Source organism: Amblyomma mixtum, chromosome 6 (genome assembly GCF_055824585.1).
Source record: "Amblyomma mixtum isolate Tamu chromosome 6, ASM5582458v1, whole genome shotgun sequence".
NCBI lineage: Eukaryota > Metazoa > Arthropoda > Arachnida > Ixodida > Ixodidae > Amblyomma > Amblyomma mixtum.
The window spans coordinates 91,027,955-91,034,306 of NC_143017.1; the positions used below are offsets into that span (position 1 = coordinate 91,027,955).

General features: G+C 49.7%; 1 long non-coding RNA gene across 1 annotated transcript; it reads left to right on the forward strand.

Annotated features, from left to right (window-relative positions):
* Nucleotides 1–1,580: 1,580 nt before the first annotated feature.
* On the forward strand, nt 1,581–4,374 carry LOC149339647 (uncharacterized). The gene is made up of 3 exons (XR_016283551.1): nt 1,581–2,210; nt 2,278–2,394; nt 4,137–4,374. It is a non-coding gene; the product is annotated as an uncharacterized LOC149339647 (long non-coding RNA).
* Nucleotides 4,375–6,352: the final 1,978 nt, after the last annotated feature.

The following is a 6,352-nucleotide window of genomic DNA, read 5'->3' on the forward strand; positions in this document are numbered from 1 at the left end:
CGAATATTCGAGTATACACAAAAGAGAAGACATTTTGCCGTTGTGTACGTCAAGAAAATTCGGCGAGGAATTTTATTCCTCCTTGTGATTGTACCAAGTGCAACATATTCCAAGCTGCTTATATCGAATCCCTTCGGGGCACAGTTCATGTCGAAAGTTCTTTTATGTCAGTTCATTCCGTAGGCTCATTAAAACCAAAGGTATTCGCTAAATTCAAACTGGCAGCAATTCCTTACACGCTATGCTTAGTAGTTAGCCTCGCACTTTCGTGCATTGGTTCCGATAAAGCTTAACGTTTCAAAGAGGCCAAAACACTTTCATAATGCCTATTTTGATCTAGACCTTAGGAATCATTTCGTTTTCTTAGCGCTCGTTATTATTCGACAGCTTGGTTTTTATTGTGCACAGCTGTTGCTTTTGTTCGACAACAAGCACGCCCAACTGTACGTAGTGCACTACTTACAACTGTACCAAGTCAAGCGAAAAAGAGGTGCACAGGTCTGGTATTGGTTCATTTCTGTTCTAATTTCGAAGTTCATTGCGGGGCCAAAAGTTCTTTCTTTCGCAAAAAAAAAAGAAATTCAAAAAGAGCGAGATAAGTGCAGTCCAGAGAACGCGAGACTGCTCGTTGGCAATGGGGACCAATATCTCCATCGATTATGTGACTCCCTTACAACGAACAGCACTCGCGCAAAGGATGCGGGGATTTTCTCTTCCCATTGCGCATTTTCGCGCCTGGGCCCGACGGTGCGTGCGGAAAGGGAGGACGAGGGAGTGCAGACCGCGTCTGGGGACTACGTCGTCGTAAGTGGATCTCCGCATTTGCGTTCATCCCACTTCTGCAGCGTCTTACGTCTACGGGGATCGCCCGGAGTAGGGCGGACTCCATAGCCAGGCCGGGCCTGGGACGGGGACCCTTTCGTACCGTGTTAGAGCTGAGCTCTAAGCGAGGTCGTCGAGCACGTACCACCCGGGGTTGGAAGTAACAAACTCCGACGAGGTCGTGTCGGGTAATGGCGGGTTGCATCAGCGCGTCACCTGACTGAGTACGCTTGGCTGGCGTGTCTAATATCGTTATGTATGCGCTTGTGTCCAGTACATGGGTATTTATGCGGCTTCGAGGCAGAACACATGCGCGCTCGTAATCAGGAGGCGAAGAATTTAGACATATTGGCCGATATTTCATAGGGAGGAGCTCGAAAAATGTGCGCTGCTACTTTTCGCGCGTCTACGCAAGTAAATACTTGTTCAGGCTTGTCTTCAAGCAGTGACAAGCTGCACACGGTTACGAAGTTCTTCAGACAAAAGGTTGCGACTAGTAGGTCCGAAGAGGCAGGCAGGCACGCAGACACGCAGGCACACAGGCAGGCACACATGCACTGTAAACACAAATAAGCCCAAATAGGAATATAAATGGCTAATGTCCGCTTTTAAACTCCTTATTGAAAATTGCGCAATCGACTTTAAGTAGTAAAAAAGAGGAAATCCTCCTTTTTTACTGCCGTCGCGAAATCGAGGAGTAAAATAAAGCATTTACATGATTTTACTACTTTTCCAAGAAGGAGTATGTCGGCTTCAATACTCCTTCAGGTTCTTTATGCACTCCTTAGTGTCTGCCCGCCGCCTAGTGGCAGCTGCCGGTTCGCTGCACTTGCAGGTGACGACGCCGGCTCTGTCGTCGCTGCCTGCTCGCCTGTGCTTTTGCTGCTTCACGCACGTTTGTCATGTTACAAGACACCGGATCGCCGCAACCTCGCGCACCAATGTGCGCCACAGACAGTGCCTGTGAAGCCCCCAGTGTATTCGGAGAACGCTTGGTGTTGCATCGCCTGCGACGGCAGTCTGCGAGAGGCTTAGCCAGCCGAGGTCAGCCGAGCCAACATGGCGGTGTGTGACGCGTCGACCTCCCCGAAGCCGCCAGTTTGCCACCCGCTCCTTTGCGCGCTCTTGTCGTGACGTAAGACTGGACATCATCGACCTTAGCAGCAACGTGCTGCAATGAACGTCTCACTCAAGCCAGCAATATGTGCAGAAGCAGCGGCTAGTCATTCATTGTCTACGCAGCGTACAAGTGTTGGCTGCTGCCGTTTCGCCGCGCCGACATGGCGATGTGTGTGTGACGCACCAGTTTTCTCGACATCGTCGGCCCCTCGTTCTTTCGCTGTATTGCAAGAATACTAAAGACCGGATTATCATCGTCGTGTGTTCTGGTAAGCAGTATTAAACTCTCCTTTGATGCCATAGACGCGCATGCACTTAACGCCGCTCCCTTTTCAGTGTGCGTAGACTTGCTGTGAACCACGGGTGCGCCGAGATGAAAGGCTTAACGAGAACAGCAAAACAGCAAAGGCTTCATTGTGGTCCGGTGGAGCCAACTCACACAGCAGGCATGAAGTAAGTATCTGAGAAATTTGTTGTTGCATGCGGCTGAAAAAAAGAGTGTGGCACTGCAGTCGTGGCTGTTACGCTAACATGTACAGCTGGAAGTACGGTCAGTTCTTCTAGGGACCAAATTTTCTTCATGCGTTCACGCCCCATGAATATGGAAAAGCTGTACAGGCAATGACAGGTAAAAATGCACAGCCTTGGGGTCTGAATTTTTGTCACGTTATTACGAACAGTGCTGAGAACCGTGCCCTAATCGGTTGCTTCCTTTCCTGTGTTTTAAGAGGGCCTTGTTATGCAAACAATGCAAGCGATTTTATGGCGACATGGCGACGCCTTAGCGCTCACGGAGATTAGCTAAACTGTTACATTTTCCGAGTTGGTGGCATCTTAACGTTGCAGCGATTTTCGGCAGCGGACATGAGGTTTCAACCATACTGAACGCTGCCTTTTCTGGATGGCTAGGCGTCTAGTTCCAAAATGTGGTATCTTGTAAGCTCTTCGCATTTGAAAAATGTTAAAAGAAGTTTCCACTTCGCGTGCAGTTTCCGAACACATTCCATTTTGTGAAACTCGTGGAGGCAAGCGTTCCGGTTCAGACTGCTGATCCCAGGAAGGCAGCGAAAGAAAAAGAATAAAGCTTACGCCAGTGTACGAGATCCCCTGCTCGTGCTGGACGTAGTACATTGGCGAAAGCAAGCATTTCCCAGAAAAACTGAAGCAGCACAAAGCGGATGCCAAACAAATGAACAAGGAAGGAAGCGCGGGTTGACAAGACTGACTTCGAGGGAACTATCCTTGCATCAACTGTCTACGATCAGTGACCCGGCGGATGACTAACCGAAGGCTTAAAAAAGGCAAGCTGTGACTCACTCGCAGTCACACCTGCTGAAAGAACCAAGAAGATTCCCAAACATGTTTTTTTTTTTTCTGGTTTGCGTTCTTTCCCGAAAGTATATTCCTTTCCCAGCCATAGACCTGTGTAGAATGTTTTCTTTTGAACCCTGGCCAGGAATGTGAGGGCAAAGCTTAACAGAAGACAGGTGGCGGCGGGAGGATGGGTCTGGTGGTAGCTTTCTATTCCTAACAATGCCTGCTATGTCAGTCAATCTTGCCCTGCCTTTGGCCTATACACAGAATGAGGACGTCCTGAAAATACGTAGCTGCGGGCTCTCCCATCAAGGAAATTGCATGTAAGCTTCCGCTGCGTGTATGCAAAGCGCTGTCTTTTGTTTGCATGTTTTGATTTCAGTAATTGGTTCTGATATGGTGCCTGAAAAGCATGAGGAACCTCTGACAAGTAAAAAAAAAATATATCTCGAGGCCTCTTTCGGTGCAGGAACGCAGCCAAAGGCAGCGCGAATGCGCAAGTGCCTCACTAAGACCATTTTATTTTTTTTCAGTTTTATGCTTTGCGGAAAAAATGTTCCCTATCGATGCTGCTTCCCATTCGCCGCATTGCCTTAACGTTTACAAAAGCGGCTCTCTGGAATTTGTGATTCCCTGAAAACCGCGTTTAGCCGCTGTCATCCGACAGGGTACAGGTATGTATTAGCTAGTTGATTACCTACTATGTTCTGCTAGCTAATCTTTTGCCATGAAAAACGTTTAAACTTCAATAATACCTACTTTATTGAAAAGTGCACTCTGAACGGCTTTGGGACGTTGACTTCTACACTTGAAGCACGTCATACTTCAAGCTTAGAGGTGCAATTCCACTGATGCATTTGTTTTTCTAATCTTTCTTTCAGAAGGAGCCTGTATGTTGACAGCGAAGCATTTCAAGGTTCCCTCCTTGCTTTCAAGTGTGGCATCTCTATTTTCATTCCTTTGGGTATTTAAATTATGTACCCAAAGACAGCGTGGGTTAAGGCACTCTTCTTTTCTACAGGGGCCAAGACGTTGGTTCTCTGTAACCGTCGAAAGCAAGCTGCCGAACACATGTCTCAAATGTTTTGTACCCAATAAAATATTGTTTGAAATAAATCACTGTAAGTTCATCGACGCATTTATCCTGGAATATCAAGCTCTAAAATGAGCCTTCCATACGAATACTTTATTTCAAATCGGCTTCCGCATCAAGTGAAGTAATATACTCATCTGGGAATCATAAATGTAACCCTATAGTAAGAAAAATTTCTCCAAAAATTTCCTGTCAAAACTACTTAAAAGGAACAGGCACGTACTCCTGAAATGTACTATAAAAGTAGCTGCAAAGGAGTATATAATACTTCTATTAATTGCCATGCTAACTCCTTTGTGATCACAACTTTACTCCTAAATAAACTCCCGTCTGCAGAGCGGTAACACTTTACTCCTTCTAGCACTCCGAAAGTATCCCTTCAAGCAGAGGAGTAGACGATATACTCCTATTCTGAGGAGTATAAAAACCCCTTTTCGGGAGTGCGCTACGCGATGAGCCATTTACTCCTATCCGGGTGTTTTTCGGTTTGCAGTGTGCACGCACGCACGATGGCGGGCAGGCACGCACACAAGCAGTCAGGCACGCACGCACGCAGGCAGGCACGCATGCATGCACGCAAACACGCACGCAAGCAGTCAGGCACGCACGCAGGCAGTCAAGCACGCAGGCACGCACACAAGCAAGCACACAGGCACGCAAACAGGCACGCACACAGGCACGCACACAGGCACGCACGCAGGCACGCACGTAGGCACGCACGCACGCACGCACGCAGGCAAGCAAGTAGGCAGGCGCAGGCACTCAGGCACGCACGCACACATGCACGCACGTAGGCACGCACGCACGCACGCACGCACGCACGCAGGCAAGCGAGCAAGCAGGCAGGCGCAGGCACACAGGCAAGCAAGCAGGCAGGCACGCACGCACGCAGGCACGCACGCATACAGGTAGAAAGACAAGCAGGCAAGCAAGCACACAGGCAGGCAAGCAGGCAGGCAGGCACGCACGCAGCCCCCCCCCCCCCCACGCACGCACACACGTATGCACACAAATGCGCATGCACGCAGGTAGTCAGGCACTCACACAGGCGAGCACGCAAGCAGGCAGGCACGCACTCATGCAGGCAAGCAGGCAGGCAGGCACGCACGCAGCCCCCCCCCCCCCCCCCCACGCACGCACACACGCATGCACACAAATGCGCATGCACGCAGGCAGTCAGGCACTCACGCAGGCGAGCACGCAAGCAGGCAGGCACGCACTCATGCAGGCAGGCAGGCAAGAAGGCAGGCCCACACGCAGGCAGTCAAGGACGCACGCAGGCAGGCAAGCAAGCACGCACGCAGGTATACACGCACGTATGCAAGCACAGAGGCACGCAGGCCAGCAGGCAAGCAGGCATGCACGCACGCACGCATGCACGCACGCACGCACGCACGCACGCACGCACGCACGCGCGCACGCACGCACGCAAACACGCACGCACGCAGGAACGCACGCAGGCACGCAGGCAAGCATGCAGGCAGGCGCGCAGGCAGGCAGGCAGTCAGGCACGTACGCAAGCAGGCAGGCACTCATGTAGGCACGCAGGCACGCTTTTAGGCAGGCAGGCAGGAGCGCAGGCAATTCTGCTCTGCTTTGAATGCGAGTGCCACCTTTCGTGATATATTAGAGTGGTGTCTTATCTGTACCGCGCCTATTCCAATTTTCGCGCTAAATTCTACAATTTATTCTTTACAACCCATTAACTCTTTCATGTTCTAAATTATTCATATGCTTTCTCTGACTGTTCGTCATAGACAGTTCGTCAGTCTTCTGTTGCTCGTCTCTACTGGTGATGTGTTAATTTTGTTTTCACTATCCCTAAAATCGAAAGCTACTGCAAGACTGGATGTATAGGTTCACTGACTACCAGAACATACACCTATAATGTTTTCAACAATCCAAGTGTGGGTTACAAAAACACGACCTATGAGAATAGTTATCCTCATGTCATCAGTTGTGACCCAGCAGCGTTGAAGAGTATGGCATCTAAGCTTTAAGCAA